Raw genomic sequence first — 22320 nt, 5'->3', positions numbered from 1 at the left:
TGGGCTCCAGTTCACCCGAGTCCTCCTGGACTGAAAACTGACGAGAGAGTGCGTCAGGCTTGACATTGCGGGACCCAGGGCGGTAAGTGAGGGCAAAGTTGAATCGACCAAAGAATAATGTCCACCGAGCTTGGCGAGCGTTGAGTCTCCTGGCTGAGCGAACATATTCCAGGTTGCGATGGTCGGTCCAAACAATAAACGGCTTCTCCGTGCCCTCCAACCAATGTCGCCACTCTTCCAAAGCAAGTTTAACTGCCAATAACTCCCGGTTTCCGACATCATAATTCCTCTCTGCTGGTGACAGACGTCGAGAAAAGAAGGCACACGGATGTATCTTCTGGTCGGAAGTGGAACGCTGGGAGAGGACAGCTCCTACGCCAGAATCAGAGGCATCAACCTCAACGATGAACTGTAGGGCAGGGTCGGGCTGGACCAGGATAGGAGCAGACACAAACCTCCGCTTGAGGTCCTGGAAGGCACGATCAGCTTCAGGGGTCCACTGGAAAACTAGTTTGATGGAGGTGAGTGATGTCAAGGGTGCCGCAACCTTGCTGTAGTTCCTGATGAAGCGTCTGTAGAAGTTAGCAAACCCGAGGAACCGTTGGAGCTGCTTGCGGTTCACAGGCACTGGCCAGTCCTGTACAGCAGATACCTTCTGGGGATCCATGCTCACCTCCCCAGCAGAGATGATGTAGCCCAGGAATCCCACAGTAGCAGCATGGAACTCGCATTTCTCCGCTTTAACGAAGAGGCGATTCTTCAAAAGGCGTTCCAGCACCTGATGCACATGACGGGTATGTTCCACTGCATTCCGTGAGTAGATGAGGATGTCATCGAGGTAGACAAAGACGAACCGCCCAATCATGTCTCTGAGAACGTCATTTATGAGGTTCTGGAAAACAGCAGGTGCATTGGTGAGCCCGAACGGCATCACCAGATACTCGAAGTGACCCAGGGGGGTGTTAAACGCCGTCTTCCATTCGTCCCCTTGTCGGATGCGTATGAGGTGGTAGGCGTTGCGCAGGTCCAGTTTGGTGAAGATGGATGCACCGTGAAGGGGAGTGAAGGCGGAGTTAATGAGCGGCAGAGGATAAGAATTCTTCACCGTGATGTCATTAAGACCCCGGAAGTCAATGCAGGGGCGAAGAGTCTTGTCCTTCTTGGCCACGAAAAAGAAACCTGCCCCCACTGGAGAAGATGATGGACGAATGATCCCAGCAGCGAGGGAGGTCCGGATGTACTCCTCCATAGCTGTGTGTTCTGGCTTAGACAGGTTATACAAGCGGCTGGTGGGCATTGTGGACCCAGGAATGAGATTGATGGCACAGTCATATGGTCGATGAGGGGGGAGTGAGAGAGCATCCTCTTTGCTAAACGCTGGTGCCAAGTCGTGGTACTCACGGGGAACCAAATCCAATTTGATGGTAGGTAAAACGGCGGTTGCAGATGGCGTGGCAGGGGTTAGAGCTGACTGGAGACAGGAAGCGTGGCAGGCAGGATCCCAGGAGATGATTCTTCTTCTCTTCCAGTCAATGTGGGGGTTGTGACACTGGAGCCAAGGAAATCCCAAAACCAACGGAGGGCAGGAATGCTCAATCACAAAAAATGAAATGGTTTCACAGTGATTTCCGGCCAGCAGGAGAGAAACAGGACTGGTTTTCAGAGAAATTTCAGAGAAGGGGAGGTCATTAAGGGCTCGAACCTTGAAAGGTCTCTCCAGGCGTTCCAGAGGAATCTTCAACCGAAGAGCGGTCTGATGGTCCATAAGGTTCTCCTCAGCCCCGGAATCAATCAAGGCCAGAATCTCAGATGTGCAGGATTGTTGACAAATAGATGCGGTTACCTGGAGACGTTGTGGGGAAGGAGCAGAATATGTGACTTGGCTCAACCGTACCTCCCCGCTTACGGATGAGCCCGTTCTTTTCCCAGCCGCTGGGTGCAGGTGGCCAGGACATGACCGCTCTTCCCGCAGTAAAGACAAGCATTAGTCTCCCGGCGGTGCTGTCTTTCCTGTGCCGATAACGATGCTCGTCCCAGCTGCATGGGTTCAGAGTCGGCCGGTAGAGAGTGCGACGAGGCCTGGAACATACGAGGGGAGAAGACTGCTGGATTGGTTTCAGCTCGTGACCCTCGTTCACGGCGTCTCTCTCGTATCCGGTTATCGATGTCGATCGCCAGGGTCACAAACTGATTAAAGCTGGAGCTCTCCTCCAACGTGGCCAGTTTGTCCTTTAATTCGTCGGAGAGTCCAATGTAGAACATGCTTTGGAGGGCTTTATCATTCCAACCACTTCCTGCGGCTAAGGTCCGGAACTCCACAGCGTAGGCAGCAACACTCCGTCCTCCTTGTTTTAGGCCTGCTAACCTGTGGCTAGCCTCCCGTCCCTTCACTGGATGATCAAACACTCGCTTCATTTCTGTGATGAAGGATGGGTAGGAGTTGCAGATGGGATCTTGTTGCTCCCAGACCGAGGTTCCCCACTCCCTAGCCTCTCCAGACAATAACCCGATTAAAAAGGCGATTTTAGCACTATCGGAAGAGTAGGACTGTGGCTGAAGTGTAAAGACTAACGACACCTGGGTTAGAAACGCCTTGCAGGTACCTAAATCTCCACTATAACGTTCAGGTAACGACGCTTTAGGTTCACGAGATGACGCATTAACCAGAACATTACCCAACAAACTGCCCGAGCTAGACGGAGCTAACTGAGCTAGTGCATTGGTCAGTTGTGCTACCTGTGCAGATAACTGATTGCACTGCGTGGTTAACAGTGTGACCTGGTTATTAAGTGTAGCATTATGTTCGATTAGTCTGCGAATATCGGTGTCATGCTGACCTAAAAGCGTACCTTGATTCGACAATGCGTGTTGAATAGCGCTACTCTCACGGGCTGTGTCCGACCCAGAGTCTCTGTCTGCTGAGCTCATCTTGGCCGGACCGTACTGTTACGGAGGGTGTTGAGGCTCAAGCGCAGAACAGAGAACACGTAGAACCAAGTACAAAATAATAAATTTATTTATAAACACAAAATAAATTCCACAACAGAGGACGCTCAACCCTAAACAACAGGCGAGGAAAAAACAGGCTAACTGCTGAAAAACAAAAGAGCGACTAACAGCCGGAGATAAAATTAAAGCGTCGTGCTAACACGAGTTAAACTAAGTTACCCACAAAGCAGAGGCAAAGCCACGAACTCAAAACACGAGTCGAGTTGACGGACTAAAAACTAACACTAGCTGAGGTATACTCAAGGAGGGGGAAGCAAGGCTGGTGGTGATCCGAACTGCCGATGATCCGTCGTGCCAAATCAGGGGTTTAAGCAGAGTAGCTCCGTGCTGTAGTGAAGTCGAGCTCCGTGGCTGCAGGGGATCCAAGGTGACTAAACACGGTCCGGCACTGGACAGCAGGCTGGAGGCTCCTTAAATGCAGACTGCTGCAGCCACTAACTCTGCTCAGCTGCGTCTCATCTGCTGATCAGTGATTAGCCACACCTGATTGTCAACACACCACCAGCCGAGTGCACGCCCTCCTAAGAGCAAAGAGAGAGACAAGAGAAAGAGGAAGAGAACTGCCACTAACCACTGGCAGAGGTGGAGGGCGTGACAGCTCTCTCTCTGTCACCATGCACCAATTTCTGTTGCTACTGATATGGCGCTGCATCCGACAGAGGCAAGCTCCATGGTGTTCAAATAATGTGAAAATCTCATTGCCAATTACATTTTAGCTTCCCATTTAAATAGAAAATACACTAGTAGACTAAAAATGTCTACAGATAGCTTATTTTTCATATACCAGTCTTGCAATGTCATTTCATACATTATTGGACTCGTGTATTGTTCTATGCCTTTATATTTAAATAACATAAACTGTGCATGTTGTAGCTTGGAGTCCTAAATAACAGCCTCATTACTGAATTAACAAGGCTTAAAAGTCTGGCAGTAAGTGACCTGTCAACACTATGTACCCCCCAATCAAAGCAGCCCAAAACCAGGCCTGTTGCACAATAACAGCAATAAAAGCGTTAGAAAAAGGTGGAGTTAACCAAATCACAGGAGGTAGCTTAAGGTGACAATCAACAGTTTTACAATATTCACAGAGCACAAAATTACATCATGTCTTACTGCTGTGATCCTGCTTGTAAGAAACATAGGTTTAGGGTTTCTTGTTATTATTCCATCACTTCCAGGTTGAAATGAGGCTATAAACAACAATGAATAGTTCAATAATTAATTTTTCAAGATAAAACAAGGTATCGATAACTCACTCGCTATGTTCAAACAACAGCCAAAGTCAGTATCCAGCCAAATTCTAGATGGAAAAAATAGCACATTAGCTACAAAGTATCAGAACGCTATTACAGTCTGGTAATTTTGCTCGTTGCAATAGAAAAGACAACACTTTGAGTTGGAATCTCAAAAGATGTCAAACTACCATATTCTAGTAGGTCAGTCTTCAAGCCTGGATTTCATTTTTTTTTTTATTGCATGCTTCCTGATTAATTGACAAATAAATCAACAGTAAGAGGGTATTTTATCACATTTCATAATAAAACGAGAAATGTTATATTATGGCCAGGTAAAAGCTATATTAGCATCCAGCCATGTACTTATACTAAATAATATACTTAATATTATTGCTTGAATATGTAGCGCTACTTTGATATGTGGTCAAATTAACCTCTGGATGTTAACTGTTAATTGTTAGTCATCCTAAAGTGGGAAAATCGTAAAGATTCAGACAACGATTGACAAATTGGACGAGAGTAGAATTATATTGTGAAAATATTTGAGCTTCTCACTGAGCATGTTTACTGAGGAAACTGGAAAAAAAGGTTCCATTATGAATAAACAAAGCATGAGGATAGCATAGCCAAACAGAGTGTGTATTGATCATAAGATACTAACTCCATTTAAGGCGCCTTTAACTCTAATGCATTCCTGTAAAAGTCATAAAGGAGGATGTACAAAAGCATCAGGAGATATGTTTTAATAGACATGACAGAGCAAAGACGTTTACTTTAGAATTCAGAGGAAGTAAGAAGAAGAGAGTAAAGTGAGAAGAAATGAAGATTGAACACTGTAGCTCCACAAAGAGGCGAAATAAGATGACAAAAAAAAGAAGCAGAATGAAAGACAGAGGCAAAGCTTGGTGGATAACAGTTGAAGAGCAGGAGGGAATGATAGCCAAAAGACTTCCGTGAGAAAGTCAGAAATGTGCATGTGTGTGCGTGTGTGTCTGTGTGCTAGGAGGAAAAAGTGCTTTTGTAAAATATTCAGTGTGATAGAAGACTTATAGAAGCAATCCCCTCCCTGGAGAGAGACAGAAGAGGAAGAGAAGGGAGGAGGAGCAGGGAAGAGGAGGAGAAAGAGGCAGTGATTGAAGTTTTGGATAAGAGTCATAAGGCTAGAGACCATTTCAACAGAGAGGTCTTTGCTATAAAGCTTCGTGTAGGACTGTCAAGGCCCTCTCTATTTTTAAACAGTGTGTGGGTATACTGTGCACACCTTATAGCATCCAGTATACCTGTGGAGCTTCCTGGAAACAAGATTCTGTTAAGATTTCGACTGGGATTCTGTTTTAGAGGAGAAGGACATCTCATGTTATAGAACAATAATTAGATACATTTTTGGTCCTAAAATGTAAATTCTCCTTCAGTCTGCCCAATAACTCAACACAATTCAACTACAGTATTTAAAGAGTTGGTTTCATCAACTGCTCAAATCCTCAGCTTGGTTTTACTTCTTGCAGGTCCCAGGAAAATTCAACAGGAAACTGGGTTTATTTAGTAGGCTATAACTCATTTGCTTTAATCAGTGCATTAAGCTATAGCTGTCTGGACTGAGTTTTTATGGCGTGTTCAAATTCAATGACTGTGCTATCTGAAAGGCACAATGTACTGCATTCTTAATATTAATATCGTAAAAATCAAATATAGTATTTTGAATAAAATGTGTAGTGATGCCTTTAGAAAAAGAGTATTTAAACTCCCTCTGGATTTTCTTGTTCTTGTTGTGTGTTTGAACATGACAGGAGTCATGTTTTGTGTTTATTGTCGTATTTTACGTTGTTAATTATTGTATTACTTACCCTTGTCTCTGTGTTTCAGATCCTCCTCTCGCGTTCATCTTGTGTTTCAAGTCCCCGCCCCTGATTACCTGCACGTGTGTCTCGTTACTCCTGATTACCCGCACCTGTGTCTCATGGTCCCTGATTGTCTGCCCTATATAAGTCTCCCTCATGTTGCCAGTCCGTAGTGTTTCATTCATACCTAGTCCTAGTGTTACCTTCTTGATCTTGTTACGACGCCTGCCTGTTCCCGTTGACGATTCCTGCATGCTCTTTTGGGTCGTTTGTTGTTTGACCACCCGTGTATCCAACCTGTTTGTATCAAAAGGACGGATTTTTGGAAACTTCCTTTAATGCTGCACATAAGTCACACTGAGGTGGTTTGGCAGTACGCAGAGGGAAACGTACAGACTTATCAAGTTCACACAATTCAAACTCTTAGTCGGGTTACAATAGGGATGTAACAATTCCCCCAACTCGCGATACGATACACGATACAGGGTTCATGATACGATCCTTTCACGATTTATTTTACAAAATGAGACTAAAGAAAAATTCCTTTCGTTGAATCAATCACCGATTGAAGTCACAGATTCAATCATTTTATCATATCATGACATTGAGAAATAAAAAAAACCATTTGCTGGCCTCTATTTTTTCAAAATAGGTAGATCCCAGAGCACCCCTACTCCCCTCTGGACCCGCCCTCCCCCCGCATTACAACATTACAGACTAAAAAATAAAAATCCACCAGAGAATAATGAATTAATATTTCACAAAACAAGTTCTGTCTTGATTTATCTTTGACAACATTAGACCCTTCGTATAATTAGCCTGCTCATTAATTGATGTGTGTGTATCTCTGACTGCTCCTGCTGCGCGTGCATTCAGAGCGTACTACATCTGCAGTGTTTATAACGCAGCGCTGTTTGACAGAGTCTGAGTGGAGACATTCACAGACTGAGACTTCAGCGGCAGTGAGAGTACGTTGCTATTGTTATGTTAGCTATAGACACGGTGAGAGTGAACGGAGCAAAGTCGACTGTTTGAACGGATCACTTGTCCCCGACTCGGTCGTATGGGTCAAGGAACAATTGTGTGCTGATGTACTAAAAGTCAAAAGGGACGCACTGCGTGCATCTATCTATCTATCTATTTATCTATCTATCTATCTATCTGTCATAACAGCAGAGAGCGGAGCAATTAGCTGCAGCTACATAAAACACGCTTCAATCTCACAGCATAGTTTTTATTACTTTATTGTAAAATATTTACTCGGCTTGTGGCAGATCTGAAATGTACTCACCAAACAGAAAATCTACCTGCATTTGTCGCTTGGCTGGTGTTGATTTCGGATTTTTAAAGTGTCAATGTGAACCATGACACCATCAATTCTTGCCTCAGGATAAATCTTTACATCCCTTGGTTACAAATATTTATTGAGACATGTTGCTGTTAAAGTCAGTGTTTCTTCTAAATTAAGCCTGTTGACATTTCACAACTAGGTGTAGGTGTCATAACCCTGTTCTGCCTCTCAGTACCTTCCCATTCAGACTGCCTTCCTTTCACTCTACCTGTCAGCCACACCCCCCTCATCAGCTCACCTGCTCTCTCAGCTGCAGCTGATCAGTGATTAGGCCACAACATGAGCTGCTGCTCCAAACTCTATCATTGCCAGATTGTCATCACATTCATGCCTGTCTTTCCCCTTGGACTGATTTCCCAGTACGGACCACGCTCACCTTGGACTTACCTTCTCCACCCAACCCCACAAACGACAATGACCTGACACAGAGGGGCAGAAACACAGAGACTAAATAGACACTGGGCTAATTAACACAGGGGAGACTAGTTATACAGGTGCAGATAATCAGGGCAATCAGATACCATGATCAGAGATGACAAAATAATACAAGTAACACTTAACACTAAACTAAGAAACATTAATATACAGGGCAACAAGCAACACTAGGGAAAAAGAGAACTAAAACAATGTAAAGAAATCTAAACTAGACAAAACCATGACAATATCAAGTTCTTCTGTTGTCTTACTGACATTGGTTTGTATTTTCTTGTAACGCACAATACTCTGTACATGTGATCACTTAACTTTTAATATAAGACCACCATCAGGCCAGAATGTCAGTAAGTCCTGTACTCTGGTGTTCATGCTGAAATTGGGATTAAGATCATAGCAACACTGCACAGCCGCAACATGGCTACTGTCATGATGTGTATAAAATGCAAAAAGGTAGGATCCAAGCCAAGTGGATTACAGGCAAACTTGTGAAACTTATTGTAAATAGACGACTTACAGAAATGTATTGGTAGATTGACTGGCAGGAAAAAAAAAACAGGCATGGAAGCATTTCCAGGATATGTGGCAAAAAACAAAAACAATAAACAAAGCGCACAACCAGAATAAGGCAGAGGAATAAAGGCAAGCGGACACCTCAACAATGGATAAATGGGCACTTCAACAAATTTTATCTAAAATGAGACTGCTTAGTGAAATGGAGACAGGTGAACAGGGAAGTTCGGGAAACTGATGAGCTGTGCATAACAGGGAACAGGTGTGTAGAAATGAAAGTAAGTCAGAGGCTTCTGTCATAAATAAAAGGAGTATTGCAAGTCCTTGGGAAGTAGAAATGGGACTATTGAGAACAGGGGAACAGAAAGATGGACTTTTACGGCTACTTAGTTTAAAATAGAACCAAGACGGCAACTGTATCTCCTCCATACTGTGAAAAATATTCCAGGAAGTACACTTTAAGGACAAGATTGAATCGATTACAGGCTGATTAGCAGAATGGCTTAAAAAAATAGATCTACTTATGAGCGAATTGGCTAACCGAATCTCTTAGGTGGATGACCACACATTACATTACCGCAGAAACAAATACAGCCAAGCCTCATTACAATGAATGTAAGTGTTGTCAGTGTTGTGAAAGCAGACCATGTGGCCCTTGTCAATCAAGCGAGCTAGTCCCAAAGTGCTCTTAAAAGTTGAACATATTTTATACGCAATGTTGACATCTTGATGAATATATCACTGACATTGTCTTTCCAGGGAGAGGTTCAAATGAAATCTTATTTGTCTCTGTCTTGGAACAAACATGTTGCAGTTACCAAAAGCGCACTGTATCAGATGGTGCCACCATAGTGGCTCCAACCAATCCTCCGGGGGATTTCATCTTGTTTCAAAATAAAGGTTTGTTCATTACTCTTTTGTTCTTCTAGCTGTGCTATCAGACCCATTACGTGGCATGGATTGACTGCATTTACTCTACAATCACATTCACGCACACACACTAAAAAAAAAATCACATTCATATACACACCAGCTTACACCACATAGAAACACACCAAAAGGCTCTATAAATACTGTGTGGAGGTAATGTTCATCGTGTAAAGTAGGCGGATTAACTGGAACCAGGTCAGAGCAAAGGCAGAGCATGCTCCAGCTTTTCTCCCATTTAGCTGCTTTTCTTGCCATTTTTTTCTCATCGTATCGCTCTCTTGGCTCTACTTTTTTTTAAATAAAGCAGACTGCAAATGTTATCTAAATTCCTCACACAATCCTGCTCCCCCTCCGACACTAAGTCTCTCGAATTCCCAGTACCATGTGTCTTTGTGTAGGCATAGTAGAGATCACCTGTCACTGTTTCTGAGGGGCTTTAAATTTAGTGAGAGGATTTTCCATCAAGCATGCTGATAAATTCAATTAATAAACCACGAGACCATAGTGTTTAGTCAGCTGTAGATTAAAAAAAAAATCTCCAATGGGTGACTGCAACGAATGGCAACATTTAGAGGTGATGATGATGACACAAAAATTTCAATATGACTGAATTAATGACCTGTCACATTCTGTGCTGAACAAAAATACACAGGTTTTTTTTCCCATGAAAAAGTGTTTCTCAGAAAAGACAATTTTCTGTCCTGTTGGCATTTTTAGATCCTACCTAAGGTGCCAAGGCTGGGCTGGTACTGTGTGTACTAGCATACGGCTTAAAATAAAAGAATGACTCAAATATTTTGAGACAGTGCTTGAGAAGTATATCTTAGCTTTAATACCTCTCAGGATCTGCTTGTGTCTTATTATGGTTACAAGTATTAAATCAATAATGGCATGAAGACAAAAAAAAAGGAACCAAAGAAAAGCAGGGTGAAGAAGAAGAGATGTAAAGGACACGGGTATAGGGGAAGGAAATGGTGAAGATGGGGCAGGATCAGAAGAGGGGAAGTTTGACTCCTATTCCACGAGTCAGACAAGGTGAAGAATGCACTTTAGGTAGGAAATCTTCATTTGTTTCGAACCACCTCAGTATTAAACTCATCCATTCCAGGAGAGAGAACAGAAAGGGGGAGGAGGAAGATGAGAGAGAGAGAGAGAGAGAGAGACACAGAGACACAGAGATGGAGAGAATGGGTGTCCGCAGAGCACTCATGTTTCACCTGTAGCTAGCAAAGATCTTGGCTTCCATAATGCAATGTGAGAATAAAGCCTTCTTTATGACCAGCTGAGCCAATAAATCCGGATCAGTTGTGACCTCTTTTTCTCTCTCCCTCCACCACATCTCTTCTCTTCTATGTGAATGTCTCTGCTTCAGAGCGGGCAGCTCAGAAACTGCCTGACTCCTATTTCTGTCTTTGCTTCTTGAAGCAGCGTCACATAAGCAAAGATTCGTCTTTCGGAATCCATCCATGCATTCAAACAAAGTGCCGACACTTGACACTTTCCCTGCTGGAGGAAAAGGCATTTAAAATGTACCTTATTTTCCCAGTGAGTTTAATTGTGTGTATCTGTCCCCCTCTACATAAACCATTCCCTCTGGTTTTCAACATAATTGTTTTCAATTACAAAGTGCTGTGTTACAGCTGTCCATTGCTTGTGTTAGCTCAGTGGCTATTCGAAGAAATGGCTAGCTGGAGATAAGGGGTTGTAGTTTTGGCAGCCGTGGTTATGATCGGATGGGGAGCCACAGTTTTCGGATGGATGAAGCTGTGACTTGTTGGATCCATCTTTACAACAGCTTGGGGTGTTACATAAGGTGTGATGTAGCCGTGGATGGTGGAGAAGGAACAAATGATAAATCCCAATGACGAACATCATGAGGAAGCAATACGAGACTGCTGCTCATTATGACATCCTCTATACTTAAGTTCTAATTACCTTCATCATCATATTTTCGCATTAATAGGAGGACTACACTCATTTATGGCTCTAGCCCAGTTGCACCCCTTGTTTAAGGGTAAACTCAAAGAAACGGCAAACCAGGACAACAAGCCCTCTGAGATTTGCTCTCTCCTGTCTGGACCAGAATGAGACGAATAAATAAAAATAAAAATAACAAGTGAGTGGGCTTAGAAAGTATAAATTTGGTCTAGGTGGGGTATGTTAGAGTATGCCGCCAGGCACCAGTGGGCTATTTGGGAGAAGAAACTACGTCATTATGTCTCCCCTGTCTGTTTCTGATTCCTCAGTAACAAAAGGCCACAGCAGTCATTCACCCAACTGTCTAATGGCACAGATAAATAAGACCATGTGTAGAAATGATGACAGGATAGAGGCAACAGAAAGTGAGAGATGGCCCAGTAAAGAGAGAGGTGACAGAAAGAAAGAGAGGCAAGGAGATTAAGTATTAGGCAAAGTGGAAAGAGAAGAACAAGGCCGGGAAGAAGAGGCCATGGAGAAATGAGAGATGGAGACATGAAGGCAGCATATATAGGCTCTGGTAATGTCACTTTATTAAGTACTCTTTTTGTCTCTCCATCTTTATTGCTATCTATCTTTCCTCCCATGTTTCTGTCAATTCCAGTGTATCCTTCTTCCATTAATGCCAGAAAGCCACAGACGATAAATCACACGTGCTTCTTTGTTATGCTCTGAATATTTATTTACAAGGCTTTGATTACTTGATTCAGTATCCTATGACAGAGCACAGAAACCCCATTTTTGTATAATTAAGCTACCTCTAAACTCCCAGCCAAAAATGAATTTCTCACCTTGAAGCATAACTATGACGTCCTGTGAGTAAAAGTCAGGAACCGATAGCTTTTTTATTGGGCTGTAAAGGGAATTTTAAGTGAATTTTTGAAGCACTGAAATACATATGGTGTAAATTAGATGGGTTGCTAACTTCATGAATGTGAAATGAAGCTACATATGTCTGAACACATAACCAAAAGAAAAATGGAGAATATCCCATCACTATATCATTTATTTCCAGAGCTACACAATTCAGGTGGAGCAAAGTAATATTGTAGGGGTTTTAATGATAATTCCCTTTTGCACCCCAAAAGAAATCCTTACTGTGCATAAAGATGGTTACAGATCTAATGTATTTTATAATGCAAGGCCCATTTTACCCTGGCCTGATGACGAGCTCTGCTAATGAAGATTTCATGACTTTCATTCCTCCCTTGCTATATTGTGCTGGTGCATGTTGCTTGTTAATCCCTGGCAGAATTTGATTCATTGCTTTAATCAGAGTTTGTAGTTTTGTAGTTCCTCAAAGCTCTGCAATATATTGTCCCACTGCAACAGTGCAAGAAAAAAAAACACACCTTTACAGTGCAAGAGCGTGTTTGTGCGTGTGTGTAAGTGAGAGTTTTGCCAGACCTGCGGACGTCTCATTGTGTGTTTTTGTAGTAACACATGCTGAAGTTCTTTCATTACCTCTGCCAGTGAAGCTGCTCAGTGCATGTGTTCTCCCTGTCTTTGACTCTGTCTGCAAAATATTTCAAAAACTTACATGAAAATGTGTCTGGAATTTGGTGAGCAGATAGCTGGCCTGAGGATCAGATGATAACATTTTGGCAGTGACGTGGATCTGGGATTGTTGCCATTTGTAATGTTTTGTAGTTTGTGTGGCTTTTACTGTATCTAATAGTGTTTATGCAATACAATGGGAAGGTCCAGCAGAAAAAAAAGTTTGAACTAAATCTGTAGTTATATAAATTCTCAAATACAATACAATTAATATAACAGCTGTTATTTTATGTATTAGCTAAACCACACTTTATACAGTACAAAGGCTATGAGCTACTACTGCAGTTAATTTACTAAACAGTATGCACTACTTGACTTCATATGGTGCAATAGCTACCAAAACATTATCCTGGCACTCAGCTTCATTTATTTAATGATATATATTTGTTGGTTATTTCAGATCATAATACATGACGCAAACTGCTAGCAAAGTACTACTTTTTTAATGATTAAATGATTATTAACAACATTTTATAGTACAATTTTTTAGCAAAGTAGGCTACTACTACTAACTGCTTCATCTTCATTCCCAAAAACTGTTAGCTTCCAGTGACTAATTGTTTACTCGTGTCAAATTCTTATGGCTAGCATTGAGGTTGAATGCAAGGCTAGTGCTTCTCTCAGATAAACAGAGAACTTAAGTGATTTCTTTCCCGTGGGGCTAATTATAAGCTAATATTACGGGTTATTGCTAAAGTATCTTCCAGAAGTTTCCCGGGGCTCACTGTGTCTCGTCTGCAACTGTTAGCTGTTATTCTGTTGTTGTTTTTTAAATAAAAAAATTAAAAAAAACTTTCATTAGCCTCTTTACATGATCACACACTTTACAGTGTTTCTCACACAATGATGAGATACCTGTACCCTAGTAATAAACGACTTTAATCTAGTTATACGAGTTCAGCACAGAATAAGCACAAAGCTGGTATACATTAACATTTTTAAAACAAAGCCAAAAGACGCTTCAGTTTTGATTGGAGGAAAGTGCATTTACAAGAGAGGATGTATGGACAGTGGAGCTTCTGTAGCTCTTTCTCTGAAGAGTAAATCAAATCTACTTGGAGATATTATGATTTTCTCTGTTATTTTGGCTCTCCCTGAATAATGTGAAGTCATGGAAGTGTTTCCTGGTTTTTTATGTTGCGTAATCGTTGCAGAACAAAACTCATTAAGTCAATCTATCTTCACTTTGCATAGAAATATTGTGTTTTCCTTTAGAAAAAGAGGAACATAAAACCTTGAACTTTGGAAGACATCAACTAAGGAGTACTCATTGTAAAACACAACGGCAGTGAATTGACTTTTGAAAAATGATCGTCTGGTACACAAGCCATTCAGTGTTAGTGGAAACATGCAGAACTTAACTGCTTGAGTAACAGAAGATGGGAAAATGTGAGCTGCAGAGTTCACAGAAATTTCATCTAAACATTTTGACCACCTTGGTTTTATCAACATGTAAACACTTGTTTGTTGTTATGTGATTCGTTTTAAAACTTTACTGAAACAACTCCAAAGATTTTTGATGGGAGGAGGACTCCTGCAATGTTTTGTTTTTTTTTGCATACAAGCTGTTTTTTGAAATTGCATCTTTAATGCTAAGACCTTTAAAGATGTTTCAAGAGATGCCCCAAATCATTTGAAAAAAACTGTAAAAAATAAAAAGTGCTCGGGGGTTAACTTTTGTGAAACATTGAACATGAATACATTAGCAGGTCTTAACCCCATTTTAAATTTGGACCAAAAAAAATCTTTTCGGAAACACATTTTGACAACAACAGCAAAAGTGATGACATTATTTTTGCATTTATGCAGCGTAAATCTCTACTACATAGATATCTGGATCATCTCAGGCCCTCTAACACCCTTTATACATATTCTTTATGACAGATTGAGACAGAACACATTGGGGGATTCAGCAGGGGACAGAGGGCTCAGCTGGAGGAGACAGCGAGCAGATGAGATGAGAGTGTGTGAGAGCAAGGAGGCAGAAGATGAGCAAGGAGGGCAGGACATGAGAAACCTCTGGCACCAAAGTCAGTTCGGGGAGAAAACAAACATATGCTGCATGTGCAGTTTATCCTCAAGCTCATCCTTATGTAACATAGGTGGCATGTGTACAGAAATAAACAAGAAGTGTTTATGGTTGTTTGTTTGTTTAACTCCTGCACTGCTGGCTTTACAACTTCAATATGATTGTTCTGCAGAAACACGCAATTTATTTTTCCAGCTTGGATAAATTTGGTGAATCCTTGTCTCCAAACCCCTAAGGCACACAAGGATCATTACCGGCCACCAAATATTGTGGCAGAGAGCAAATGTCCCATGAGGGGGTTTGAAAAGTCACAGTGATGCAGATGCAGCAGCAGAATCTCAGTGATAAACATTCATACTCAACAACAGCAGGGATCAGTGTGTGCTTACTACATCTGCTATTATCAGCTCTTATGATTTACTATGACATTATAATGGGATATTGATGCCCGCATTGCACCAGCACCCACACAAAACCGGTTATAAGGTTTCCTGTATCGATGAAATAAATCTGTAAAATTGCTTTTATTGACTCAGTAAGGCCACATTTGCTGCACTTTCTCTCTCTGCAGCATTGTCCAGTCTAATTAGAAAATGAATATTGGAGTTATTTATGTTCCTTGTGTTATGTATTTTCTATTTTAAAAAGTACACTTCCTTCAACCTCTCACTTCAGACTGCAGTGAGTCAACTCTGAGAAAAATGTGGGCTGATCGATACCGTCACTGTTACTGTAAACATGAGCAGCGCCCGCCCTTTCCTCCATCCTCATCCCTTCTCCTGCTTTTCCATTATGAAGGCATTTCACTATTGTATCACTGTAATAAAGATGACATTCATCCCCCTACATGAAGCATTTGGTGATCAATAGAAGCAATGTTGAAAGGATGGTGTAAGCAGTCAAAGCTCACTCTTCCGTTTAATTGAGTTAAAATCACAGTAATGTGAACACTTGAGAACGGCTTTGATCATTTTCCCATATAACGGTGTCAGCATTTCCCTATTTACTCAATAAATCCAACCTGCTGTTTCCTTTAAGCCATGTAAAAGTGAAAGGAGAGTCAGTCTAATAACCTATTTGTGCACAGATTGTTCTTATCAGATCAGATTTGCATGTATTTTAGTTGTAATAGTTTTAGTTATAACACACAGTACATCAATAGAAACAGGTCCTAGTATTTTTTCATCATAAGAAAGTGCAGTTAAAAATAATAATTTTTAAAGTAAAAAACAAAAAAAATCTTAAACTTTCCACCTGAATCGCATCCAAATCAGTTTTTTGCCCATAGTGAAAGGGTTACTTTGATTTAACAGAGAAGAACTTTCCCTATCAATAGAATTTTTCCTCCAGACATTCTGCAAAAATGTCGACAAAATCCTGAACTGAGCAAATATTAGAAGCCTTTGAGGAGGTCAAATGATGTCAGGAAAGCAGAATTCAACCAGCGACTCAAAGGTTTGCCAAACATAAATTAAACTTTACATAAATCGACTCACATTGAGTCATACAAATCTTACACAATTTGTACATCTGAGTTATGACATTAATGGGATTCACAAATCCGTTCCTCCGCCCGTTTGTCTCCTGCTGTTACACTTTACTCTCCAAATGTTTCTGCTGCATGAGTGCACAGGAGAGGTCAGTCGACAGAAAATCTGCGAAATGAATCTCAGTCTTTTAAAAGGCAGCGAGCTGAGGATGAAGGTTCACATCTAAACTGCATCTCCTATTTCTTCAAAAAAAAGAAAGAAAATAAAGAAGCGAGTTGGCGACAACATATCAGAAAGCATATTGGTACACACACCTGAACTAACTCATAGAGCATATCACTGAAAACATCTTTGTTTGGTTATGTGCAGTGGATGTTGGCTTATACCAGTTATCTGGCTTGTCCAGTGAAATCCAAGCAAAGCAGCCTCTTTTTTGTGTGCCATGAACAGGGCACAACAGACTGTTGTAGTACACATGAAAAAGCACACAAATGATTTGAGAGCCTTTTGTCCTTCAGGCTGCTACTTTTCCAGAAACTCTCAATAAGGTCTCGAGAAAGAAGTTAAAACCTGAAATAATGCAGCTTTCAGGTTGACTTGGATAGCGTTGAGGAAGATAGATAGATAGATAGATAGATAGATAGATAGATAGATAGATAGATAGATAGATAGATAGATAGATAGATGAAACAGAAAAGTTGTGTTACAATTTTTTTGCACTGTTACATAAAATCAGAGTAAGCTCTCACCAGCTGAGGCTAAACATGAATGCTGTTGGAAATACAGAGCAGCTACCACGACACCAATGACAGGAAAATGCCAACGACTGCATGTTTCCACTTTTTCTACCCGTCTGGCCCCCTTTCTCACCCCCTAGCCTCTTTTCCTCAGCCACTTCAATCCCTTTCCTGGTTCAGCAGCCTCCTTTAGTCTGTCTCAGGGGTGCAATGGGTGTAGTAGTCTACTCTAGATTTTTTTTCGCTCTTGTGTTTTTCTGACCTCCTCAATTGCTCGCACTCTAAACAAGTATAAGGGCCAGCAGGTATTGTACTCTGTTTTCATTGCAAATATGAAATATGGCACAGCTTTTACTCTGTCCTTAATCGACAGCCAATCATTTTAGAGTAGTTTAAATAGAATTATTCCAACCATATTTTCTTCTCCTGCACCCCTAAACATCCTATCAGTCCATACATCAACAGCATGTATCTTCAGCTTGCCTTAAAAAAAAAAAACCTACTTCGAAATGTATAGCTGTGATTCAGAAGCCTGCAGTAAATAATGGTGATCTCGAGTTTGAAAATGATTCGCTGCTGTTTCATGCATAATTAACAAGTGAATACATTTTCCCCCTCACACGTTTTCCTTCACCTTCTGAGAAAGTGTGACAGAACTCTTCAGAGGACATATCCCCCGCTCCTAAAGTACAACAGAGAGAGCCAGTAACTCAGCTGGAAGAACTTCTCAATGAATCAAATGGACAAGCTGTAACTGAAAAATGACGCTCTTTGAGGATTTATACACGGAACCTGCTGCTTTAAAGTGAGTGCCTACCAAAGAAACTCATCTTTTTACATTTATACAGAGAGCCTTGAACTTGTACAAGTATTACAAAAAATATTTATTATATACTAATTAAAGCTAATTAGAACAACGCCAGTAATTTCGAAAATTCGCTCCATTGCTTACGAAGACATGTTGTTGCATAGTATGATCAAATTCCTGAAAATATTCAACAAGTCAGCTGCTACACATAACAGACTGTATCTCCGTTAACTTCTCTTGGCACGATGAGCAGACAGACACTTAGTTTAACTCTAAATGATCTGAGCCAGTTGGAGAGGTTCGCTGCAGCTGCTTTACGCGCGCTGTGCTCCATCATTAGAAGCGACACGGCTCGGAAAATCGCTTTTTTTTTGTATCCCTTTATCGACTGCTTCTCTACCGCCAGCAGGGATTACATCGAGTTGTTAAAGGCAAAATAATTCACCACGCCTTCAGCTTTTGCCGCGTTTACAGTCTTACCTTAATTGTTCTCGGCTTGGAGAAGTGTGGGTGCGTGTGTCTGCAGCCCCCTATCCAAAATGGAAAACTCTGGTCCTTGTAAGTACCTGGTCTCGTGCACGCAAAAAAAAACAAAAAACCCACTGATGCTTTGTAGATGCACAGAGAGCGTCAGAAGGAGGTGAAGTAAGCGCAGCTCCTGCTCTGGCACGACTGTCTGTTCCTCGGTGAGAATTAGTTTGCTTGTTTCTGACTGCCGCCCTCCCTCCCACTCACTCTCACTCACTCACTGTCTCCCACCCAGGAGAAATAAATAATCTTTCATCTCTCTCTCCCCCTCTATGTCTCTCTCTCTCTCTCTCTCTCTCTCTCTCTCTCTCTCTCTCTCTCTCTCTTTGTGCCTAGCAGGTGGGCATCTTTGAATAATGTGAGATCATTATTAAAGGCTGCTGGAGGCCCAAATGTGTCCTCCACCCCCAAAATCCTGCCTTGTTTTTATGGTTTAATAAACTGTGTGTATGTCTGCTAGAAGAGTTACTCCGGCTGTTTTATGTGAGTGTGTGCGGGCAGCGGATTGGGAGTGGTCTGGGATTAAACCCTGGGATTATACCTCAACATTCATCATTTCATCTCACACACACTGGAAAGTACACACTTCTGCCGGACAATGACATCAGCCTTTGGCAGGCACAGAGAAACACACAGATTCATGTGGGTAGGGAGGGAGAGAGAGAGAGAGAGAGAGAGAGAGAGAAGAAAAGATAACAAGAAATAAAAGAAGGGAGAGGAAACCTTTCACCTCTTGGATTCACTCAAATCTGCAGCTTCATGTAAAATCCATCAAACTACTAGCAGGGCGTGCAGGGCAGAAAGGGTCACTGTGGTGAGATATAGCCACGATAAATGTGTGCGTCCTTGTGCAAATGCATGCTGCCCTGTGTGTTAGTGTGTGTGTGCGTGTTTGCGAAGTGGATGCACACACAAAGCCAAGTCGGTGTGTGCCTGCATACTGACAGATGGCTACTGTAATGACGCAGGAACTAACTACTGGGTTTCTATGTGTCTCAGAGGTTGCATGCCCGTGCACATGCTTGTTAGTGTATTTTGTGTGTGTGCGTGTGGGCCGGGGGGGGGGGGGGGGGGGGGGGGGGGGTTTAAATAGAGAAAGCAAAGGAGGAGAATAAAAAATGAGAGAGGAAGTTGAGTTTTGTGGAGGAGAAACATATCCGTCTTCTTCTTGCTACCTACTACCAAAATACACACACGCACGCACGCACACACACACACACACACACACACACACACACACACACACACACACACACACACACACACACACACAGACAGACAGACAGATAAGCACACAGTGATAAGTACCCAGTGTGGCATTATGGTTTTTCCCTTTTTGTACAGGTGCCTACAGTCTGTTCCCACAGACATTCACAAGAGACCTTGAGTCTGCTGCAGCTTCCATTTGCTGAAAATGTATTCTCACAAAAGTGTGTGTTTCAGTGTGCATTTGTGTATTTCTTTGTGTTTGTGTGTGTGTGTGTGTGTTTGTGAGACACGGGAAAACGGATATAAAGGAATATTAAATAGATCATTATGAAGTCTCATCAGGCAAGGTTGCTGGTTTCTTTGTGACCTTCACATTTGATGTAAACAGGCAAATACAATCAAAACTGCAAAACCGTAGCTGCCCATCAGTCTCATGTAGGTGCAGGTGGTGTAAAGGTGGGGCAAAGTTTTGGCAACAACTGCTCCAAAGATTACCATAAAGTAAGACTAACAATGACAGTGTCAAAATAATACCATAATTAGGCTTCACAACTGTTTGCATTATACTGTCAGGTGTTACTGCTCTTCTGGCTGCCTCCTGGATATGCTGCAGATGTGCCGGAAGGCATATTTGAATATTTTTGCCAACACCACATTCAATATATATATATATATATATATATATATATATATATATATATATATATATATATATATATATGTATATTGAGTCCGAAATTAAAAGTCCTGCTCTTTGAATTTAAGTTGACTTTTTGCAAGATTATCACAAGTATTTCAAATGAATGACTGTCTAATGCTCAGGTTACCACTCACTAACAAAAAGTCAGAGGTTAATAAATAATGACAACCACTGTTTATATAGATACATTTCTTTTAAATAAACCTAATGTGTTTTTAGTTAAAATCTGGATTTTTAGAAACTTGTTGACGTAAATGAGTAAAATGCATCAAAAGAGCATGTGTGTAAAATACACACATGGAGTACAAGTAGCCTACCTCCCAGCTCTTCATCACAAAGTCTACTTAGTTACTTTCAACGTTAAAAAAAACAATGACATTAAATGCCTGACAAGTACAAGTCATGCATTATGTCACTTGTGCTATGAAGCCTTCTGAACAACCAGGTAGGATGTAGGTACCAGGTGGCCATTAGTGGCTGGCACAGAGGTGTGAGATGACCATTGTGTGTTCTAATGAATCATCATCATGACTCACTCTGTAATTACTGACCTTCACCTCTGTGAGTGCATCAAACTAAGCTAACAAACACACAACCCTCAGCTGCTGGACAAAGCCTGCTTTCTATCAAGACCCAGCCAAGAGATCAACTGAACAGTGCCATAAAAGCAAAGCAGGCTACACAGCTGCGAGATGAACTGTAGCTTTGAGAAGTCAGAGCAAACATCCCTTTCACCAAATTTGCCATTTGGAGCTGACAGGCTTCAAGGCCAGCAGCCATACAGACGGAGCGCTCAGAGCTCTGGCTCTCCTTCACTCACTTTGTCACATTCTGTTTCTCCCTTTTCTTTATTTTATCTTTCTCTGCTCTCCCACTTTACAGTGAAGATGCGTGTGGACATTTGTGAGTTTACATGTCGGCTAATATAAACCTCACATGCTTGAAATGTGTTTTAATAATTATCATCTAGACTTGAGCGCACTCCTTTGTGTGTGTGTGTGTGTGTGTGTGTGTGTGTGTGTGTGTGTGTGTGTGTGTGTGTGTGTGAGAGTTCATGTGTTCTCATCTTTGTGAGCTCTCCTGGCACACACTCAAGACGTCTTAACTCCCTGATTTAAATGCTTCTAATTGTTGTGTATACACAGAGTAATGGTTCAGTACATGGAGTTACATGCATTCTTTCTCCATAGAGGCTTAATTTAGAATTAATCCCTAACAGCCTGCAATCTGGCATCCGAGCGTATATTTCAAATCTGGCATTAAGTGATATAATTCTATTAGGGGCTGTGCATCTACAACTTGCACTCACATACCACGTTTGTTGCTGGAACATGTGTGGGAATGCATGCGCACACACATAAACACATACACTCACTCACCATGTGTTTTACTGGATTGTCTCCCACTTCCTTTTGTCGGAAGCTAACCCTTCCTTTCTCCTTCTGCCACCCTGCCCCCCCCCCCCCCCCCCCCCCACCCCACACACACACACACACACACACACACACACACACACACACACACCTCTTCATCCTCGTTCTGTCACTCATCAGCATCAATCTTTTTCCTCTTTTTTATCCCATTTTTTTCCTCAGTCTGATTCTTAATATGCCTTTCTTTCTCTTTGTCATCTTCTCTTTTTCATCATTAGGCTAAAGGCCAGTGCGGGTTCGAGGCAGGTTGTAATTACTTCGCTCCTCCTTTGACTGCTAAAGAAAGAAAGAAAGAAAGACAGAAAGATAGGAAGAAAGACATGAAAACATAAGCAGTCTCATCCAAAAGCAGGTCTCCTGAATCTCCCTTTTTTTTAACACTTAAAGAGCAATATTTATGTGAATCAGTTGCAAGTCTGTGCCTCGGCATGGCTGAATTTGTCTGCTCAGTCGGACATTCAGAAATAAATAATACAGTAAAGACTGATTTCACCCGCATGCTTAATGTAGCATAAGAGAGTTGGCCTTAATTGCTACAGCTATA

General features: G+C 41.7%; 1 protein-coding gene across 3 annotated transcripts in view; it reads right to left on the bottom strand.

Moving 5' to 3' along the window:
• Nucleotides 1–22320, bottom strand: part of camkvl (CaM kinase-like vesicle-associated, like) — a 52529-nt gene that overhangs the window by 27907 nt on the left and 2302 nt on the right. The window contains exon 1 of one of the 3 annotated variants that reach the window (XM_079358882.1): nt 18387–18671. The exons of 1 other annotated variant lie outside the window; for it this stretch is intronic. The gene's annotated coding sequence lies outside the window, so the exon portion shown is untranslated. Of the gene's footprint in view, nt 1–6088; nt 6534–18386; nt 18672–22320 lie in introns of those variants that run through there. One more of the 3 variants, XM_079358883.1, reaches the window with a different exon arrangement.

Source organism: Symphodus melops, assembly GCF_947650265.1.
Source record: "Symphodus melops genome assembly, chromosome: 13".
Classification (NCBI taxonomy): domain Eukaryota; kingdom Metazoa; phylum Chordata; class Actinopteri; order Labriformes; family Labridae; genus Symphodus; species Symphodus melops.
The sequence above is the reverse complement of the archived record's forward strand: the minus strand, read 5'-3'. Positions and strand labels throughout refer to the sequence as shown.